This window comes from Miniopterus natalensis, chromosome 3 (assembly GCF_054644295.1).
Source record: "Miniopterus natalensis isolate mMinNat1 chromosome 3, mMinNat1.hap1, whole genome shotgun sequence".
Classification (NCBI taxonomy): domain Eukaryota; kingdom Metazoa; phylum Chordata; class Mammalia; order Chiroptera; family Miniopteridae; genus Miniopterus; species Miniopterus natalensis.
This window is the reverse complement of record NC_142083.1, coordinates 105,776,070-105,799,050: the sequence shown is the minus strand read 5'-3', so window position 1 is coordinate 105,799,050 and position 22,981 is coordinate 105,776,070.

The window sequence follows — 22,981 nt, the reverse complement described above, 5'->3', positions numbered from 1 at the left end:
CTAGGTCCAATCGTAACCCTAACCGGATCTCTAACCGTAGCCCTCAACATAACCCTAACCCTAGGTCCAATCGTAACCCTAACCGGATCTCTAAAAATAGCCCTCAACATAACCCTAACCCTAGGTCCAATCTTACCCCTAACCGGATCTCTAACCCTAGCCCTCAACATAACCCTAACCCTAGGTCCAATCGTAACCCTAACCGGATCTCTAACCCTAGCCCTCAACATAACCCTAACCCTAGGTCCAATCGTAACCCTAACCGGATCTCTAACCCTAGCCCTCAACATAACCCTAACCCTAGGTCCAATCGTAACCCTAACCGGATCTCTAACCCTAGCCCTCAACATAACCCTAACCCTAGGTCCAATCGTAACCCTAACCGGATCTCCAACCCTAGCCCTCAACATAACCCTAACCCTAGGTCCAATCATAACCCTAACCGTATCTGTAACCCTAGTCCTCAACATAACCCTAACCCTAGGTCCAATCGTAACCCTAACCGGATCTCTAACCCTAGCCCTCAACATAACCCTAACCCTAGGTCCAATCGTAAGCATAACCGGATCTCTAACCCTAGCCCTCAACATAACCCTAACCCTAGGTCCAATCGTACCCTAACCGGATCTCTAACCCTAGCCCTCAATATAACCCTAACCCTAGGTCCAATCGTAAGCATAACCGGATCTCTAACCCTAGCCCTCAACATAACCCTAACCCTAGGTCCAATCGTAACCCTAACTTGATCTCTAACCCTAGCCCTCAACATAACCCTAACCCTAGGTCCAATCGTAACCCTAACCGGATCTCTAACCCTAGCCCTCAACATAACCCTAACCCTAGGTCCAATCGTAACCCTAACCGGATCTCTAACCCTAACCCTCAACATAACCCTAACCCTAGGTCCAATCGTAACCCTAACCGGATCTCTAACCCTAGCCCTCAACATAACCCTAACCCTAGGTCCAATCGTAACCCTAACCGGATCTCTAACCCTAGCCCTCAACATTACCCTAACCCTAGGTCCAATCGTAACCCTAACCGGATCTCTAACTCTAGCCCTCAACATAACCCTAACCCTAGGTCCAATCGTCACCCTAACTGGATCTCTAACCCTAGCCCTCAACATAACCATAACCCTAGGTCCAATCGTAAGTCTAACCGGATCTCTAACCCTAGCCGTCAACATAACCCTAACCCTAGGTCCAATCGTAACCCTAACCGGATCTCTAACCCTAGCCCTCAACATAACCCTAACCCTAGGTCCAATCGTAACCCTAACCGGATCTCTAACCCTAGCCCTCATCATAACCCTAACCCTAGGTCCAATCGTAACCCTAACCGAATCTCTAACCCTAGCCCTCAACATAACCCTAACCCTAGGTCCAATCGTAACCCTAACCGGATCTCTAACCCTAGCCCTCAACATAACCCTAACCCTAGGCCCAATCGTAAGCATAACCGGATCTCTAAACCTAGCCCTCAACATAACCTTAACCCTAGGTCCAATTGTAAACATAACCGGATCTCTAACCCTAGCCCTCAACATAACCCTAACCCTAGGTCCAATCGTAAGCATAACCGGATCTCTAACCCTAGCCCTCAACATAACCTTAACCCTAGGTCCAATCGTAACCCTAACCGGATCTCTAACCCTAGCCCTCAACATAACCCTAACCCTAGGTCCAATCGTAACCCTAACCGGATCTCTAACCCTAGCCCTCAACATAACCCTAACCCTAGGTCCAATCGTAACCCTAACCGGATCTCTAACCCTAGCCCTCAACATAACCCTAACCCTAGGTCCAATCGTCACCCTAACCAGATCTCTAACCCTAGCCCTCAACATAACCCTAACCCTAGGTCCAATCATAACCCTAACCGGATCTCTAACCCTAGCCCTCAACATAACCTTAACCCTAGGTCCAATCGTAACCCTAACCGGATCTCTAACCAGAGCCCTCAACATAACCCTAACTCTAGCTCCAATCGTAACCCTAACCGGATCTCTAACCCTAGCCCTCAACATAACCCTAACCCTAGGTCCAATCGTAAGCATAACCGGATCTCGAACCCTAGCCCTCAACATAACCCTAACCCTAGGTCCAGTCGTAAGCATAACCGGATCTCTAATCCTAGCCCTCAACAAAACCCTAACCCTAGGTCCAGTCGTAAGCATAACTGGATCTCCAACCCTAGCCCTCAACATAACCCTAACCCTAGGTCCATTCGTAACCCTAACCGGATCTCTAACCCTAGCCCTCAACATAACCCTAACCCTAGGTCCAATCGTAACCCTAACCGGATCTCTAACCCTAACCCTCAACATAACCCTAACCCTAGGTCCAATCGTAACCCTAACCGGATCTCTAACCCTAGCCCTCAACATAACCCTAACCCTAGGTCCAATCGTAACCCTAACCGGATCTCTAACCCTAGCCCTCAACATAACCCTAACCCTAGGTCCAATCGTAAGCATAACCGGATCTCTAACTCTAGCCCTCAACATAACACTAACCCTAGGTCCAGTCGTAAGCATAACCGGATCTCTAACCCTAGCCCTCAACATAACCCTAACCCTAGGTCCAGTCGTAAGCATAACCGGATCTCCAACCCTAGCCCTCAACATAACCCTAACCCTAGGTCCAATCGTAACCCTAACCGGATCTCTAACCGTAGCCCTCAACATAACCCTAACCCTAGGTCCAATCGTAACCCTAACCGGATCTCTAAAAATAGCCCTCAACATAACCCTAACCCTAGGTCCAATCTTACCCCTAACCGGATCTCTAACCCTAGCCCTCAACATAACCCTAACCCTAGGTCCAATCGTAACCCTAACCGGATCTCTGACCCTAGCCCTCAACATAACCCTAACCCTAGGTCCAATCGTAACTCTAACCGGATTTCTAAAACTAGCCCTCAGCATAACCCTAATCCTAGGTCCAATCGTAACCCTAACCGGATCTCTAACCCTAGCCCTCAACATCACCCTAACCCTAGGGCCAATCGTAACCCTAACCGGATCTCTAACCCTAGCCCTCAACATCACCCTAACCCTAGATCCAATCGTAACCCTAACCCGATATCTAACCCTAGCCCTCAACATAACCCTAACCCTAGGTCCAATTGTAAGCCTAACCGGATCTCTAACCCTAGCCCTCAACATAACCCTAACCCTAGGTCCAATCGCAACCCTAACCGGATCTCTAACCCTAGCCCTCAACATAACCCAAACCCTATGTCCAATCGTAACCCTAACCGGATCTCTAACCCTAGCCCTCAACATAACCCTAACCATAGGTCCAATCGTAACCCTAACCGGATCTCTAACCCTAGCCCTCATCATAACCCTAACCCTAGGTCCAATCGTAACCCTAACCGGATCTCTAACCCTAGTTCTCAACATAACCCTAACCCTAGGTCCAATCGTAACCCTAACCGGATCTCTAACCCTAGCCCTCAAAATAACCCTAACCCTAGGTCCAATCGTAAGCATAACCGGATCTCTAACCCTAGCCCTCAACATAACCTTAACCCTAGGTCCAATCGTAAACATAACCGGATCTCTAACCCTAGCCCTCAACATAACCCTAACCCTAGGTCCAATCGTAAGCATATCCGGATCTCTAACCCTAGCCCTCAACATAACCCTAACCCTAGGTCCAATCATAACCCTAACCGGATCTCTAACCCTAGCCCTCAACATAACCTTAACCCTAGGTCCAATCGTAACCCTAACCGGATCTCTAACCAGAGCCCTCAACATAACCCTAACCCTAGCTCCAATCGTAACCCTAACCGGATCTCTAACCCTAGCCCTCAACATAACCCTAACCCTAGGTCCAATCGTAAGCATAACCGGATCTCGAACCCTAGCCCTCAACATAACCCTAACCCTAGGTCCAGTCGTAAGCATAACCGGATCTCTAATCCTAGCCCTCAACAAAACCCTAACCCTAGGTCCAGTCGTAAGCATAACTGGATCTCCAACCCTAGCCCTCAACATAACCCTAACCCTAGGTCCATTCGTAACCCTAACCGGATCTCTAACCCTAGCCCTCAACATAACCCTAACCCTAGGTCCAATCGTAACCCTAACCGGATCTCTAACCCTAACCCTCAACATAACCCTAACCCTAGGTCCAATCGTAACCCTAACCGGATCTCTAACCCTAGCCCTCAACATAACCCTAACCCTAGGTCCAATCGTAACCCTAACCGGATCTCTAACCCTAGCCCTCAACATAACCCTAACCCTAGGTCCGATCGTAACCGTAACCGGATCTCTAACTCTAGCCCTCAACATAACCCTAACCCTAGGTCCAATCGTCACCCTAACCGGATCTCTAACCCTAGCCCTCAACATAACCCTAACCCTAGGTCCAATCGTAACCCTAACCGGATCTCTAACCCTAGCCCTCAACATAACCATAACCCTAGGTCCAATCGTAACCCTAACCGGATCTCTAACGCTAGCCCTCAACATAACCCTAACCCTAGGTCCAATCGTAACCCTAACCGGATCTCTAACCCTAGCCCTCAACATCACCCTAACCCTAGATCCAATCGTAACCCTAACCCGATCTCTAACCCTAGCCCTCAACATAACCCTAACCCTAGGTCCAATCGTAAGCCTAACCGGATCTCTAACCCTAGCCGTCAACATAACCCTAACCCTAGGTCCAATTGTAACCCTAACCGGATCTCTAACCCTAGCCCTCAACATAACCCTAACCCTAGGTCCAATCGTAAGCCTAACCGGATCTCTAACCCTAGCCGTCAACATAACCCTAACCCTAGGTCCAATCGTAACCCTAACCGGATCTCTAACCCTAGCCCTCAACATAACGCTAACCCTAGGTCCAATCGTAACCCTAACCGGATCTCTAACCCTAGCCCTCATCATAACCCTAACCCTAGGTCCAATCGTAACCCTAACCGGATCTCTAACCCTAGCCCTCAACATAACCCTAACCCTAGGTCCAATCGTAACCCTAACCGGATCTCTAACCCTAGCCCTCAACATAACCCTAACCCTAGGCCCAATCGTAAGCATAACCGGATCTCTAAACCTAGCCCTCAACATAACCTTAACCCTAGATCCAATCGTAAACATAACCGGATCTCTAACCCTAGCCCTCAACATAACCCTAACCCTAGGTCCAATCGTAAGCATAACCGGATCTCTAACCCTAGCCCTCAACATAACCTTAACCCTAGGTCCAATCGTAACCCTAACCGGATCTCTAACCCTAGCCCTCAACATAACCCTAACCCTAGGTCCAATCGTAACCCTAACCGGATCTCTAACCCTAGCCCTCAACATAACCCTAACCCTAGGTCCAATCGTAACCCTAACCGGATCTCTAACCCTAGCCCTCAACATAACCCTAACCCTAGGTCCAATCGTCACCCTAACTGGATCTCTAACCCCAGCCCTCAACATAACCCTAACCCTAGGTCCAATCGTAACCCTAACCGGATCTCAAACCCTAGCCCTCAACATAACCCTAACCCTAGGTCCAATCGTAACCCTAACCGGATCTCTAACTCTAGCCCTCAACATAACCCTAACCCTAGGTCCAATCGTAACCCTAACCGGATCTCTAAACCTAGCCCTCAACATAACCCTAACCCTAGGTCCAATCGGAACCCTAACCGGATCTGTAACCCTAGTCCTCAACATAGCCCTAACCCTAGGTCCAATCGTAACCCTAACCGGATCTCTAACCCTAGCCCTCAACATAACCCTAACCCTAGGTCCAATCGTAAGCATAACCGGATCTCTAACCCTAGCCCTCAACATAACCCTAACCCTAGGTCCAATCGTAACCCTAACCGGATCTCTAACCCTAGCCCTCTACATAACCCTAACCATAGGTCCAACCGTAACCCTAACCGGATCTCTAACCCTAGCCCTCAACATAACCCTAACCCTAGGTCCAATCGTACCCTAACCGGATCTCTAACCCTAGCCCTCAACATAACCCTAACCCTAGGTCCAATCGTAAGCATAACCGGATCTCTAACCCTAGCCCTCAACATAAACCTAACCCTAGGTCCAATCGTAAACCTAACCGGATCTCTAACCCTAGCCCTCAACATAACCCTAACCCTAGGTCCAATCCTAACCCTAACCGGATCTCTAACCCTAGCCCTCAACATAACCCTAACCCTAGGTCCAATCGTAACCCTAAACGGATCTCTAACCCTAGCCCTCAACATAACCCTAACCCTAGGTCCAATCGTAACCCTAACCGGATCTCTAAACCTAGCCCTCAACATAACCCTAACCCTAGGTCCAATCGTAAGCATAACCGGATCTCTAACCCTCGCCCTCAACATAACCCTAACCCTAGGTCCAATCGTAAGCATAACCGGATCTCTAACCCTAGCCCTCAACATAACCCTAACCCTAGGTCCAATCGTAACCCTAACCGGATCTCTAACCCTAGCCCTGAACATAACCCTAACCCTAGGTCCAATAGTAACCCTAACCGGATCTCTAACCCTAGCCCTCAACATAACCCTAACCCTAGGTCCAGTCGTAAGCATAACCGGATCTCCAACCCTAGCCCTCAACATAACCCTAACCCTAGGTCCAGTCGTAAGCATAACCGGATCTCTAACTCTAGTCCTCAACATAACACTAACCCTAGGTCCAATCGTAACCCTACCGGATCTCTAACCCTAGCCCTCAACATAACCCTAACCCTAGGTCCAATCGTAACCCTAAACGGATCTCTAACCCTAGCCCTCAACATAACCCTAACCCTAGGTCCAATCGTAACCCTAACCGGATCTCTAAACCTAGCCCTCAACATAACCCTAACCCTAGGTCCAATCGTAAGCATAACCGGATCTCTAACCCTAGCCCTCAACATAACCCTAACCCTAGGTCCAATCGTAAGCATAACCGGATCTCTAACCCTAGCCCTCAACATAACCCTAACCCTAGGTCCAATCGTAACCCTAACCGGATCTCTAACCCTAGCCCTGAACATAACCCTAACCCTAGGTCCAATAGTAACCCTAACCGGATCTCTAAACCTAGCCCTCAACATAACCCTAACCCTAGGTCCAGTCGTAAGCATAACCGGATCTCCAACCCTAGCCCTCAACATAACCCTAACCCTAGGTCCAATCGTAACCCTAACCGGATCTCTAACCCTAGCCCTCAACATAACCCTAACCCTAGGTCCAATCGTAACCCTAACCGGATCTCCAACCCTAGCCCTCAACATAACACTAACCCTAGGTCCAATCGTAACCCTAACCGGATCTCTAACCCTAGCCCTCAACATAACCCTAACCCTAGGTCCAATCGTAACACTAACCGGATCTCTAACCCTAGCCCTCAACATAACCCTAACCCTAGGTCCAGTCGTAACCCTAACCGGATCTCCAACCCTAGCCCTCAACATAACCCTAACCCTAGGTCCAATCGTAACCCTAACCGGATCTCTAACCCTAGCCCTCAACATAACCCTAACCCTAGGTCCAATTGTAAGCATAACCGGATCTCTAACCCTAGCCCTCAACATAACCCTAACCCTAGGTCCAATCGTAAGCATAACCGGATCTCTAACCCTAGCCCTCAACATAACCCTAACCCTAGGTCCAATCGTAACCCTAACCGGATCTCTAACCCTAGCCCTCAACATAACCCTAACCCTAGGTCCAATCGTAACCCTAACCGGATCTCTAACCCTAGCCCTCAACATAACCCTAACCCTAGGTCCAATCGTAAGCATAACCGGAACTCTAACCCTAGCCCTCAACATAACCCTAACCCTAGGTCCAATCGTAAGCATAACGGGATCTCTAACCCTAGCCCTCAACATAACCCTAACCCTAGGTCCAATCGTAACCCTAACCGGATCTCTAACCCTATCCCTCAACATAACCCTAACCCTAGGTCCAATCGTAACCCTAACCGGATCTCTAACCTTAGCCCTCAACATAACCCTAACCCTAGGTCCAATCGCAACCCTAACCGGATCTCTAACCCTAGCCCTCAACATAACCCTAACCCTAGGTCCAATCATAACCCTAACCGGATCTGTAACCCTAGTCCTCAACATAACCCTAACCCTAGGTCCAATCGTAACCCTAACCGGAACTCTAACCCTAGCCCTCAACATAACCCTAACCCTAGGTCCAATCGTAAGCATAACCGGATCTCTAACCCTAGCCCTCAACATAACCCTAACCCTAGGTCCAATCGTACCCTAACCGGATCTCTAACCCTAGCCCACAACATAACCCTAACCCTAGGTCCAATCGTAAGCATAACCGGATCTCTAACCCTAGACCTCAACATAACCCTAACCCTAGGTCCAGTCGTAACCCTAACCAGATCTCTAACCCTAGCCCTCAACATAACCCTAACCCTAGGTCCAGTCGTAAGCATAACCGGATCTCCAACCCTAGCCCTCAACATAACCCTAACCCTAGGTCCAATCGTAACCCTAACCGGATCTCTAACCCTAGCCCTCAACATAACCCTAACCCTAGGTCCAATCGTAACCCGAACCGGATCTCCAACCCTATCCCTCAACATAACCCTAACCCTAGGTCCAATCGTACCCTAACCGGATCTCTAACCCTAGCCCTCAACATAACCCTAACCCTAGGTCCAATCGTAAGCATAACGGGATCTCTAACCCTAGCCCTCAACATAACCCTAACCCTAGGTCCAATCGTAAACCTAACCGGATCTCTAACCCTAGCCCTCAACATAACCCTAACCCTAGGTCCAATCGTAACCCTAACCGGATCTCTAACCCTAGCCCTCAACATAACCCTAACCCTAGGTCCAATCGTAACCCTAACCGGATCTCTAACCCTAGCCCTCAACATAACCCTAACCCTAGGTCAAATCGTAACCCTAACCGGATCTCCAACCCTAGCCCTCAACATAACCCTAACCCTAGGTCCAATCATAACCCTAACCGTATCTGTAACCCTAGTCCTCAACATAACCCTAACCCTAGGTCCAATCGTAACCCTAACCGGATCTCTAACCCTAGCCCTCAACATAACCCTAACCCTAGGTCCAATCGTAAGCATAACCGGATCTCTAACCCTAACCCTCAACATAACCCTAACCCTAGCTCCAATCGTACCCTAACCGGATCTCTAACCCTAGCCCTCAATATAACCCTAACCCTAGGTCCAATCGTAAGCATAACCGGATCTCTAACCCTAGCCCTCAACATAACCCTAACCCTAGGTCCAATCGTAACCCTAACTTCATCTCTAACCCTAGCCCTCAACATAACCCTAACCCTAGGTCCAATCGTAACCCTAACCGGATCTCTAACCCTAGCCCTCAACATAACCCTAACCCTAGGTCCAATCGTAAGCATAACCGGATCTCTAACCCTAGCCCTCAACATAACCCTAACCCTAGGTCCAATCGTAACCCTAACCGGATCTCTAACCCTAGCCCTCAACATAACCCTAACCCTAGGTCCAATCGTAACCCTAACCGGATCTCTAACCCTAGCCCTCAACATAACCCTAACCCTAGGTCCAGTCGTAAGCATAACCGCATCTCCAACCCTAGCCCTCAACATAACCCTAACCCTAGGTCCAATCGTAACCCTAACCGGATCTCTAACCCTAGCCCTCAACATAACCCTAACCCTAGGTCCAATCGTAACCCTAACCGGATCTCCAACCCTAGCCCTCAACATAACCCTAACCCTAGGTCCAATCGTAACCCTAACCGGATCTCTAAACCTAGCCCTCAACATAACCCTAACCCTAGGTCCAATCGTAAGCATAACCGGATCTCTAACCCTAGCCCTCAACATAACCCTAACCCTAGGTCCAATCGTAACCCTAACCGGATTTCTAACCCTAGCCCTCAACATAACCCTAACCCTAGGTCCAATCGTAACCCTAACCGGATCTCTAACCCTAGCCCTCAACATAACCCTAACCCTAGGTCCAATCGTAAGCATAACCGGAACTCTAACCCTAGCCCTCAACATAACCCTAACCCTAGGTCCAATCGTAAGCATAACCGGAACTCTAACCCTAGCCCTCAACATAACCCTAACCCTAGGTCCAATCGTAACCCTAACCGGATCTCTAACCCTAGCCCTCAACATAACCCTAACCCTAGGTCCATTCGTAAGCATAACCGGAACTCTAACCCTAGCCCTCAACATAACCCTAACCCTAGGTCCAATCGTAAGCATAACGGGATCTCTAACCCTAGCCCTCAACATAACCCTAACCCTAGGTCCAATCGTAAGCATAACGGGATCTCTAACCATAGCCCTCAACATAACCCTAACCCTAGGTCCAATCGTAACCCTAACCGGATCTCTAACCCTAGCCCTCAACATAACCCTAACCCTAGGTCCAATCGGAACCCTAACCGGATCTCTAACCCTAGCCTTCAACATAACCTTAACCCTAGGTCCAATCGGAACCCTAACCGGATCTCCAACCCTAGCCCTCAACATAACCCTAACCCTAGGTCCAATCATAACCCTAACCGGATCTGTAACCCTAGTCCTCAACATAACCCTAACCCTAGGTCCAATCGTAACCCTAACCGGATCTCTAACCCTAGCCCTCAACATAACCCTAACCCTAGGTCCAATCGTAAGCATAACCGGATCTCTAACCCTAGCCCTCAACATAACCCTAACCCTAGGTCCAATCGTACCCTAACCGGATCTCTAACCCTAGCTCTCAACATAACCCTAACCCTAGGTCCAATCGTACCCTAACCGGATCTCTAACCCTAGCCCTCAACATAACCCTTACCCTAGGTCCAGTCGTAAGCATAACCGGATCTCCAACCCTAGCCCTCAACATAACCCTAACCCTAGGTCCAATCGTAACCCTAACCGGATCTCTAACCCTAGCCCTCAACATAACCCTAACCCTAGGTCCAATCGTAACCCTAACCGGATCTCTACACCCTAGCCCTCAACATAACCCTAACCCTAGGTCCAGTCGTAAGCATAACCGGATCTCCAACCCTAGCCCTCAACATAACCCTAACCCTAGGTCCAATCGTAACCCTAACCGGATCTCTAACCCTAGCCCTCAATATAACCCTAACCCTAGGTCCAATCGTAAGCATAACCGGATCTCTAACCCTAGCCCTCAACATAACCCTAACCCTAGGTCCAATCGTAACTCTAACCGGATCTCTAAAACTAGCCCTCAACATAACCCTAACCCTAGGTCCAATCTTAACCCTAATCGGATCTCTAACCCTAGCCCTCAACATAACCCTAATCTTAGGTCCAATCGTAACCCTAACAGGATCTCTAACCCTAGCCCTCAACATAACCCTAACCCTAGGTCCAATCTTACCCCTAACCGGATCTCTAACCCTAGCCCTCAACATAACCCTAACCCTAGGTCCAATCGTAACCCTAACCGGATCTCTGACCCTAGCCCTCAACATAACCCTAACCCTAGGTCCAATCGTAACTCTAACCAGATCTCTAAAACTAGCCCTCAACATAACCCTAATCCTAGGTCCAATCGTAACCCTAACCGGATCTCTAACCCTAGCCCTCAACATCACCCTAACCCTAGGTCCAGTTGTAACCCTAACCGGATCTCTAACCCTAGCCCTCAACATCACCCTAACCCTAGGTCCAATCGTAACCCTAACCCGATCTCTAACCCTAACCCTCAACATAACCCTAACCCTAGGTCCAATCGTAACCCTAACCGGATCTCTGACCCTAGCCCTCAACATAACCCTAACCCTAGGTCCAATCGTAACTCTAACCAGATCTCTAAAACTAGCCCTCAACATAACCCTAATCCTAGGTCCAATCGTAACCCTAAACGGATCTCTAACCCTAGCCCTCAACATCACCCTAACCCTAGGTCCAATCGTAACCCTAACCGGATCTCTAACCCTAGCCTTCAACATCACCCTAACCCTAGGTCCAATCGTACCCTAACCCGATCTCTAACCCTAGCCCTCAACATAACCCTAACCCTAGGTCCAATCGTAAGCCTAACCGGATCTCTAACCCTAGCCCTCAACATAACCCTAACCCTAGGTCTAATCGTAACCCTAACCGGATCTCTAACCCTAGCCCTCAACATAACCCTAACCCTATGTCCAATCGTAACCCTAACCGGATCTCTAACCCTAGCCCTCAACATAACCCTAACCCTGGGTCCAATCGTAACCCTAACCGGATCTCTAACCCTAGCCCTCAACATAACCCTAACCCTAGGTCCAATCGTAACCCTAACCGGATCTCTAACCCTAGCCCTCAACATAACCCTAACCCTAGGTCCAATCGTAACCCTAACCGGATCTCTAACCCTAGCCCTCAACGTAACCCTAACCCTAGGTCCAATTGTAAGCATAACCGGATCTCTAACCCTAGCCCTCAACATAACCTTAACCCTAGGTCCAATCGTAAGGATAACCGGATCTCTAAACCTAGCACTCAACATAACCCTAACCCTAGGTCCAATCGTAAGCATAACCGGATCTCTAACCCTAGCCCTCAACATAACCCTAACCCTAGGACCAGTCGTAAGCATAACCGGATCTCCAACCCTAGCCCTCAACATAACCCTAACCCTAGGTCCATTCGTAACCCTAACCGGATCTCTAACCCTAGCCCTCAACATAACCCTAACCCTAGGTCCAATCGTAACCCTAACCGGATCTCCAACCCTAGCCCTCAACATAACCCTAACCCTAGGTCCAATCGTAACCCTAACCGGATCTCTAACCCTAACCCTCAACATAACCCTAACCCTAGGTCCAATCGTAACCCTAACCGGATCTCTAACCTTAGCCCTCAACATAACCCTAACCCTAGGTCCAATCGTAACCCTAACCGGATCTCTAACCCTAGCCCTCAACATAACCCTAACCCTAGGTCCAATCGTAACCCTAACCGGATCTCTAACCCTACCCCTCAACATAACCCTAGCCCTAGGTCTAATCGTAACCCTAAACGGATCTCTAACCCTAGCCCTCAACATAACCCTAACCCTAGGTCCAATCGTAACCCTAACCGGATCTCTAACCCTAGCCCTCAACATAACCCTAACCCTAGGTCCAATAGTAACCCTAACCGGATCTCTAACCCTAGCCCTCAACATAACCCTAACCCTAGGTCCAATCGTAACCCTAACCGGATCTCCAACCCTAGCCCTCAACATAACGCTAACCCTAGGTCCAATCGTAACCCTAACCGGATCTGTAACCCTAGTCCTCAACATAACCCTAACCCTAGGTCCAATCGTAACCCTAACCGGATCTCTAACCCTAGCCCTCAACATAACCCTAACCCTAGGTCCAATCGTAAGCATGACCGGATCTCTAACCCTAGCCCTCAACATAACCCTAACCCTAGGTCCAATCGTAACCCTAACCGTATCTCTAACCCTAGCCCTCAACATAACCCTAACCATAGGTCCAATCGTAACCCTAACCGGATCTCTAACCCTAGCCCTCAACATAACCCTAACCCTAGGTCCAATCGTACCCTAACCGGATCTCTAACCCTAGACTTCAACATAACCCTAACCCTAGGTCCAATCGTAAGCATAACCGGATCTCTAACCCTAGCCCTCAACATAACCCTAACCCTAGGTCCAATCGTAACCCTAACCGGATCTCTAACCCTAGCCCTCAACATAACCCTAACCCTAGGTCCAATCGTAACTCTAACCAGATCTCTAAAACTAGCCCTCAACATAACCCTAATCCTAGGTCCAATCGTAACCCTAACCGGATCTCTAACCCTAGCCCTCAACATCACCCTAACCCTAGGTCCAATCGTAACCCTAACCGGATCTCTAACCCTAGCCCTCAACATCACCCTAACCCTAGGTCCAATCGTAACCCTAACCCGATCTCTAACCCTAGCCCTCAACATAACCCTAACCCTAGGTCCAATCGTAAGCCTAACCGGATCTCTAACCCTAGCCCTCAACATAACCCTAACCCTAGGTCCAATCGTAACCCTAAGCGGATCTCTAACCCTAGCCCTCAACATAACCCTAACCCTAGGTCCAATCGTAACCCTAACCGGATCTCTAACCCTAGCCCTCAACATAACCCTAACCCTGGGTCCAATCGTAACCCTAACCGGATCTCTAACCCTAGCCCTCAACATAACCCTAACCCTAGGTCCAATCGTAACCCTAACCGGATCTCTAACCCTAGCCCTCAACATAACCCTAACCCTAGGTCCAATCGTAACCCTAACCGGATCTCTAACCCTAGCCCTCAACGTAACCCTAACCCTAGGTCCAATTGTAAGCATAACCGGATCTCTAACCCTAGCCCTCAACATAACCTTAACCCTAGGTCCAATCGTAAGGATAACCGGATCTCTAACCCTAGCCCTCAACATAACCCTAATCCTAGGTCCAATCGTAACCCTAACCGGATCTCTAACCCTAGCCCTCAACATAACCTTAACCCTAGGTCCAATCGTAACCCTAACCGGATCTCTAACCCTAGCCTTCAACATAACCCTAACCCTAGGTCCAATCGTAACCCTAACCGGATCTCTAACCCTAGCCCTCAACATAACCCTAACCCTAGGTCCAATCGTAAGCATAACCGGATCTCTAACCCTAGCCCTCAACGTAACCCTAACCCTAGGTCCAATCGTAACCCTAACCGGATCTCTAACCCTAGCCCTCAACATAACCCTAACCCTAGGTCCAGTCGTAAGCATAACCGGATCTCCAACCCTAGCCCTCAACATAACCCTAACCCTAGGTCCATTCGTAACCCTAACCGGATCTCTAACCCTAGCCCTCAACATAACCCTAACCCTAGGTCCAATCGTAACCCTAACCGGATCTCCAACCCTAGGCCTCAACATGAGCCTAACCCTAGGTCCAATCGTAACCCTAACCGGATCTCTAACCCTAACCCTCAACATAACCCTAACCCTAGGTCCAATCGTAACCCTAACCGGATCTCTAACCTTAGCCCTCACCATAATCCTAACCCTAGGTCCAATCGTAACCCTAACCGGATCTCTAACCCTAGCCCTCAACATAACCCTAACCCTAGGTCCAATCGTAACCCTAACCGGATCTCTAACCCTAGCCCTCAACATAACCCTAACCCTAGGTCCAATCGTAATCCTAACCGGATCTCTAACCCTAGCCCTCAACATAACCCTAACCCTAGGTCCAATCGTAACCCTAACCGGATCTCTAACCCTACCCCTCAACATAACCCTAACCCTAGGTCCAATCGTAACCCTAACCGGATCTCTAACCCTAGCCCTCAACATAACCCTAACCCTGGGTCCAATCGTAAGCCTAACCGGAACTCTAACCCTAGCCCTCAACATAACCCTAACCCTAGGTCCAATCGTAACCCTAACCGGATCTCTAACCCTAGCCCTCAACATAACCCTAACCCTAGGTCCAATCGTAACCATAACCGGATCTCTAACCCTAGCCCTCAACGTAACCCTAACCCTAGGTCCAATTGTAAGCATAACCGGATATCTAACCCTAGCCCTCAACATAACCTTAACCCTAGGTCCAATCGTAAGGATAACCGGATCTCTAACCCTAGCCCTCAACATAACCCTAACCCTAGGTCCAATCGTAACCCTAACCGGATCTCTAACCCTAGCCCTCAACATAACCTTAACCCTAGGTCCAATCGTAACCCTAACCGGATCTCTAACCCTAGCCCTCAACATAACCCTAACCCTAGGTCCAATCGTAACCCTAACCGGATCTCTAACCCTAGCCCTCAACATAACCCTAACCCTAGGCCCAATCGTAAGCATAACCGGATCTCTAACCCTAGCCCTCAACATAACCCTAACCCTAGGTCCAATCGTAAGCATAACCGGATCTCTAACCCTAGCCCTCAACATAACCCTAACCCTAGGTCCAGTCGTAAGCATAACCGTCTCTCCAACCCTAGCCCTCAACATAACCCTAACCCTAGGTCCATTCGTAACCCTAACCGGATCTCTAACCCTAGCCCTCAACATAACCCTAACCCTAGGTCCAATCGTAACCCTAACCGGATCTCCAACCCTAGCCCTCAACATAAGCCTAACCCTAGGTCCAATCGTAACCCTAACCGGATCTCTAACCCTAACCCTCAACATAACCCTAACCCTAGGTCCAATCGTAACCCTAACCGGATCTCTAACCTTAGCCCTCAACATAACCCTAACCCTAGGTCCAATCGTAACCCTAACCGGATCTCTAACCCTAGCTCTCAACATAACCCTAACCCTAGGTCCAATCGTAACCCTAACCGGATCTCTAACCCTAGCCCTCAACATAACCCTAGCCCTAGGTCCAATTGTAACCCTAAACGGATCTCTAACCCTAGCCCTCAACATAACCCTAACCCTAGGTCCAATCGTCACCCTAACCGGATCTCTAACCCTAGCCCTCAACATAACCCTAACCCTAGGTCCAATCGTAACCCTAACCGGATCTCTAACCCTAGCCCTCACCATAATCCTAACCCTAGGTCCAATCGTACCCCTAACCGGATCTCTAACCCTAACCCTCATCATAACCCTAACCCTAGGTCCAATCGTAACCCTAACCGGATCTCTAACCCTAGCCCTCAACATAACCCTAACCCTAGGTCCAATCGTAACCCTAACCGGATCTCCAAACCTAGCCCTCAACATAACCCTAACCCTAGGTCCAATCGTAACCCTAATCGGATCTGTAACCCTAGTCCTCAACATAACCCTATCCCTAGGTCCAATCGTAACCCTAACCGGATCTCTAACCCTAGCCCTCAACATAACCCTAACCCTAGGTCCAATCGTAACCCTAACCGGATCTCTAACCCTAGCCCTCAACATAACCCTAACCCTAGGTCCAATCGCAACCCTAACCGGATCTCTAACCCTAGCCCTCAACATAACCCTAACCATAGGTCCAATCGTACCCTAACCGGATCTCTAACCCTAGCCCTCAACATAACCCTAACCCTAGGTCCAATCGTAAGCATAACCGGATCTCTAACCCTAGCCCTCAACATAACCCTAACCCTAGGTCCAATCGTAACCCTAACCGGATCTCTAACCCTAGCCCTCAACATAACCCTAACCCTAGGTCCAATCGTAACCCTAACCGGATCTCTAAACCTAGCCCTCCACATAACCCTAACCCTAGGTCCAATCGTAAGCATAACCGGATCTCTAACCCTAGCCCTCAACATAACCCTAACCCTAGGTCCAATCGTAACCCTAACCGGATCTCTAACCCTAGCCCTCAACATAACCCTAACCCTAGGTCCAATCGTAACCCTAACCGGATCTCTAACCCTAGCCCTCACCATAACCCTAACCCTAGGTCCAATCGTAACCATAACCGGATCTCTAAACCTAGCCCTCAACATAACCCTAACCCTAGGTCCAATCGTAAGCATAACCGGATCTCTAACCCTAGCCCTCAACATAACCCTAACCCTAGGTCCAATCGTAAGCATAACCGGATCTCTAACCCTAGCCCTCAACATAACCCTAACCCTAGGTTCAATCGTAACCCTAACCGGATCTCTAACCCTAGCCCTCAACATCACCCTAACCCTAGGTCCAATCGTAACCCTAACCGGATCTCTAACCCTAGCCCTCAACATAACCCTAACCCTAGGTCCAGTCGTAAGCATAACCGGATCTCCAACCCTAGCCCTCAACATAACCCTAACCCTAGGTCCAATAGTAAGCATAACCGGATCTCTAACCCTAGCCCTCTACATAACCCTAACCCTAGGTCCAATCGTAAGCATAACCGGATCTCTAACCCTAGCCCTCAACATAACCCTAACCCTAGGTCCAATCTTAACTCTAACCGGATCTCTAAAACTAGCCCTCAACATAACCCTAACCCTAGGTCCAATCTTAACCCTAATCGGATCTCTAACCCTAGCCCTCAACATAACCCTAATCTTAGGTCCAATCGTAACCCTAACAGGATCTCTAACCCTAGCCCTCAACATAACCCTAACCCTAGGTCCAATCGTAACCCTAACCGGATCTCTAACCCTAGCCCTCACCATAACCCTAACCCTAGGTCCAATCGTAACCATAACCGGATCTCTAAACCTAGCCCTCAACATAACCCTAACCCTAGGTCCAATCGTAAGCATAACCGGATCTCTAACCCTAGCCCTCAACATAACCCTAACCCTAGGTCCAATCGTAAGCATAACCGGATCTCTAACCCTAGCCCTCAACATAACCCTAACCCTAGGTCCAATCGTAAGCATAACCGGATCTCTAACCCTAGCCCTCAACATAACCCTAACCCTAGGTTCAATCGTAACCCTAAAAGGATCTCTAACCCTAGCCCTCAACATCACCCTAACCCTAGGTCCAATCGTAACCCTAACCGGATCTCTAACCCTAGCCCTCAACATAACCCTAACCCTAGGTCCAGTCGTAAGCATAACCGGATCTCCAACCCTAGCCCTCAACATAACCCTAACCCTAGGTCCAATAGTAAGCATAACCGGATCTCTAACCCTAGCCCTCTACATAACCCTAACCCTAGGTCCAATCGTAAGCATAACCGGATCTCTAACCCTAGCCCTCAACATAACCCTAACCCTAGGTCCAATCTTAACTCTAACCGGATCTCTAAAACTAGCCCTCAACATAACCTTAACCCTAGGTCCAATCTTAACCCTAATCGGATCTCTAACCCTAGCACTCAACATAACCCTAATCTTAGGTCCAATCGTAACCCTAACCGGATCTCTGACCCTAGCCCTCAACATAACCCTAACCCTAGGTCCAATCGTAACTCTAACCAGATCTCTAAAACTAGCCCTCAACATAACCCTAACCCTAGGTCCAATCGTAACCCTAACCGGATCTCTAACCCTAGCCCTCAACATAACCGTAACCCTAGGTCCAATCGTAACCCTAACCGGATCTCTAACCCTAGCCCTCAACATAACCCTAACCCTAGGTCCAATCGTAACCCTAACCGGATCTCTAACCCTAGCCCTCAACATAACCCTAACCCTAGGTCCAATCGTAATCCTAACCGGATCTCTAACCCTAGCCCTCAACATAACCCTAACCCTAGGTCCAATCGTAACCCTAACCGGATCTCTAACCCTACCCCTCAACATAACCCTAACCCTAGGTCCAATCGTAACCCTAACCGGATCTCTAACCCTAGCCCTCAACATAACCCTAACCCTGGGTCCAATCGTAAGCCTAACCGGAACTCTAACCCTAGCCCTCAACATAACCCTAACCCTAGGTCCAATCGTAACCCTAACCGGATCTCTAAACCTAGCCCTCAACATAACCCTAACCCTAGGTCCAATCGTAACCATAACCGGATCTCTAACCCTAGCCCTCAACGTAACCCTAACCCTAGGTCCAATTGTAAGCATAACCGGATATCTAACCCTAGCCCTCAACATAACCTTAACCCTAGGTCCAATCGTAAGGATAACCGGATCTCTAACCCTAGCCCTCAACATAACCCTAACCCTAGGTCCAATCGTAACCCTAACCGGATCTCTAACCCTAGCCCTCAACATAACCTTAACCCTAGGTCCAATCGTAACCCTAACCAGATCTCTAACCCTAGCCCTCAACATAACCCTAACCCTAGGTCCAATCGTAACCGTAACCGGATCTCTAACCCTAGCCCTCAACATAACCCTAACCCTAGGCCCAATCGTAAGCATAACCGGATCTCTAACCCTAGCCCTCAACATAACCCTAACCCTAGGTCCAATCGTAAGCATAACCGGATCTCTAACCCTAGCCCTCAACATAACCCTAACCCTAGGTCCAGTCGTAAGCATAACCGTCTCTCCAACCCTAGCCCTCAACATAACCCTAACCCTAGGTCCATTCGTAACCCTAACCGGATCTCTAACCCTAGCCCTCAACATAACCCTAACCCTAGGTCCAATCGTAACCCTAACCGGATCTCCAACCCTAGCCCTCAACATAAGCCTAACCCTAGGTCCAATCGTAACCCTAACCGGATCTCTAACCCTAACCCTCAACATAACCCTAACCCTAGGTCCAATCGTAACCCTAACCGGATCTCTAACCTTAGCCCTCAACATAACCCTAACCCTAGGTCCAATCGTAACCCTAACCGGATCTCTAACCCTAGCCCTCAACATAACCCTAACCCTAGGTCCAATCGTAACCCTAACCGGATCTCTAACCCTAGCCCTCAACATAACCCTAGCCCTAGGTCCAATCGTAACCCTAAACGGATCTCTAACCCTAGCCCTCAACATAACCCTAACCCTAGGTCCAATCGTCACCCTAACCGGATCTCTAACCCTAGCCCTCAACATAACCCTAACCCTAGGTCCAATCGTAACCCTAACCGGATCTCTAACCCTAGCCCTCACCATAACCCTAACCCTAGGTCCAATCGTACCCCTAACCGGATCTCTAACCCTAACCCTCATCATAACCCTAACCCTAGGTCCAATCGTAACCCTAACCGGATCTCTAACCCTAGCCCTCAACATAACCCTAACCCTAGGTCCAATCGTAACCCTAACCGGATCTCCAAACCTAGCCCTCAACATAACCCTAACCCTAGGTCCAATCGTAACCCTAATCGGATCTGTAACCCTAGTCCTCAACATAACCCTATCCCTAGGTCCAATCGTAACCCTAACCGGATCTCTAACCCTAGCCCTCAACATAACCCTAACCCTAGGTCCAATCGTAAGCATGACCGGATCTCTAACCCTAGCCCTCAACATAACCCTAACCCTAGGTCCAATCGCAACCCTAACCGGATCTCTAACCCTAGCCCTCAACATAACCCTAACCATAGGTCCAATCGTACCCTAACCGGATCTCTAACCCTAGCCCTCAACATAACCCTAACCCTAGGTCCAATCGTAAGCATAACCGGATCTCTAACCCTAGCCCTCAACATAACCCTAACCCTAGGTCCAATCGTAACCCTAACCGGATCTCTAACCCTAGCCCTCCACATAACCCTAACCCTAGGTCCAATCGTAACCCTAACCGGATCTCTAAACCTAGCCCTCCACATAACCCTAACCCTAGGTCCAATCGTAAGCATAACCGGATCTCTAACCCTAGCCCTCAACATAACCCTAACCCTAGGTCCAATCGTAACCCTAACCGGATCTCTAACCCTAGCCCTCAACATAACCCTAACCCTAGGTCCAATCGTAACCCTAACCGGATCTCTAACCCTAGCCCTCACCATAACCCTAACCCTAGGTCCAATCGTAACCATAACCGGATCTCTAAACCTAGCCCTCAACATAACCCTAACCCTAGGTCCAATCGTAAGCATAACCGGATCTCTAACCCTAGCCCTCAACATAACCCTAACCCTAGGTCCAATCGTAAGCATAACCGGATCTCTAACCCTAGCCCTCAACATAACCCTAACCCTAGGTTCAATCGTAACCCTAACCGGATCTCTAACCCTAGCCCTCAACATCACCCTAACCCTAGGTCCATTCGTAACCCTAACCGGATCTCTAACCCTAGCCCTCAACATAACCCTAACCCTAGGTCCAGTCGTAAGCATAACCGGATCTCCAACCCTAGCCCTCAACATAACCCTAACCCTAGGTCCAATAGTAAGCATAACCGGATCTCTAACCCTAGCCCTCTACATAACCCTAACCCTAAGTCCAATCGTAAGCATAACCGGATCTCTAACCCTAGCCCTCAACATAACCCTAACCCTAGGTCCAATCTTAACTCTAACCGGATCTCTAAAACTAGCCCTCAACATAACCCTAACCCTAGGTCCAATCTTAACCCTAATCGGATCTCTAACCCTAGCCCTCAACATAACCCTAATCTTAGGTCCAATCGTAACCCTAACAGGATCTCTAACCCTAGCCCTCAACATAACCCTAACCCTAGGTCCAATCGTAACCCTAACCGGATCTCTAACCCTAGCCCTCACCATATCCCTAACCCTAGGTCCAATCGTAACCATAACCGGATCTCTAAACCTAGCCCTCAACATAACCCTAACCCTAGGTCCAATCGTAAGCATAACCGGATCTCTAACCCTAGCCCTCAACATAACCCTAACCCTAGGTCCAATCGTAAGCATAACCGGATCTCTAACCCTAGCCCTCAACATAACCCTAACCCTAGGTCCAATCGTAAGCATAACCGGATCTCTAACCCTAGCCCTCAACATAACCCTAACCCTAGGTCCAATCGTAACCCTAACCGGATCTCTAACCCTAGCCCTCAACATAACCCTAACCCTAGGTCCAGTCGTAAGCATAACCGGATCTCCAACCCTAGCCCTCAACATAACCCTAACCCTAGGTCCAATAGTAAGCATAACCGGATCTCTAACCCTAGCCCTCTACATAACCCTAACCCTAGGTCCAATCGTAAGCATAACCGGATCTCTAACCCTAGCCCTCAACATAACCCTAACCCTAGGTCCAATCTTAACTCTAACCGGATCTCTAAAACTAGCCCTCAACATAACCCTAACCCTAGGTCCAATCTTAACCCTAATCGGATCTCTAACCCTAGCCCTCAACATAACCCTAATCTTAGGTCCAATCGTAACCCTAACCGGATCTCTGACCCTAGCCCTCAACATAACCCTAACCCTAGGTCCAATCGTAACTCTAACCAGATCTCTAAAACTAGCCCTCAACATAACCCTAACCCTAGGTCCAATCGTAACCCTAACCGGATCTCTAACCCTAGCCCTCAACATAACCCTAACCCTAGGTCCAATCGTAACCCTAACCGGATCTCTAACCCTAGTCCTCAACATAACCCTAACCCTAGGTCCAATCGTAACCCTAACCGGATCTCTAACCCTAGCCCTCACCATAACCCTAACCCTAGGTCCAATCGTAACCCTAACCGGATCTCTAACCCTAGCCCTCACCATAACCCTAACTCTAGGTCCAATCGTAACCCTAACCGGATCTCTAACCCTAGCCCTCAACATAACCCTAACCCTAGGTCCAATC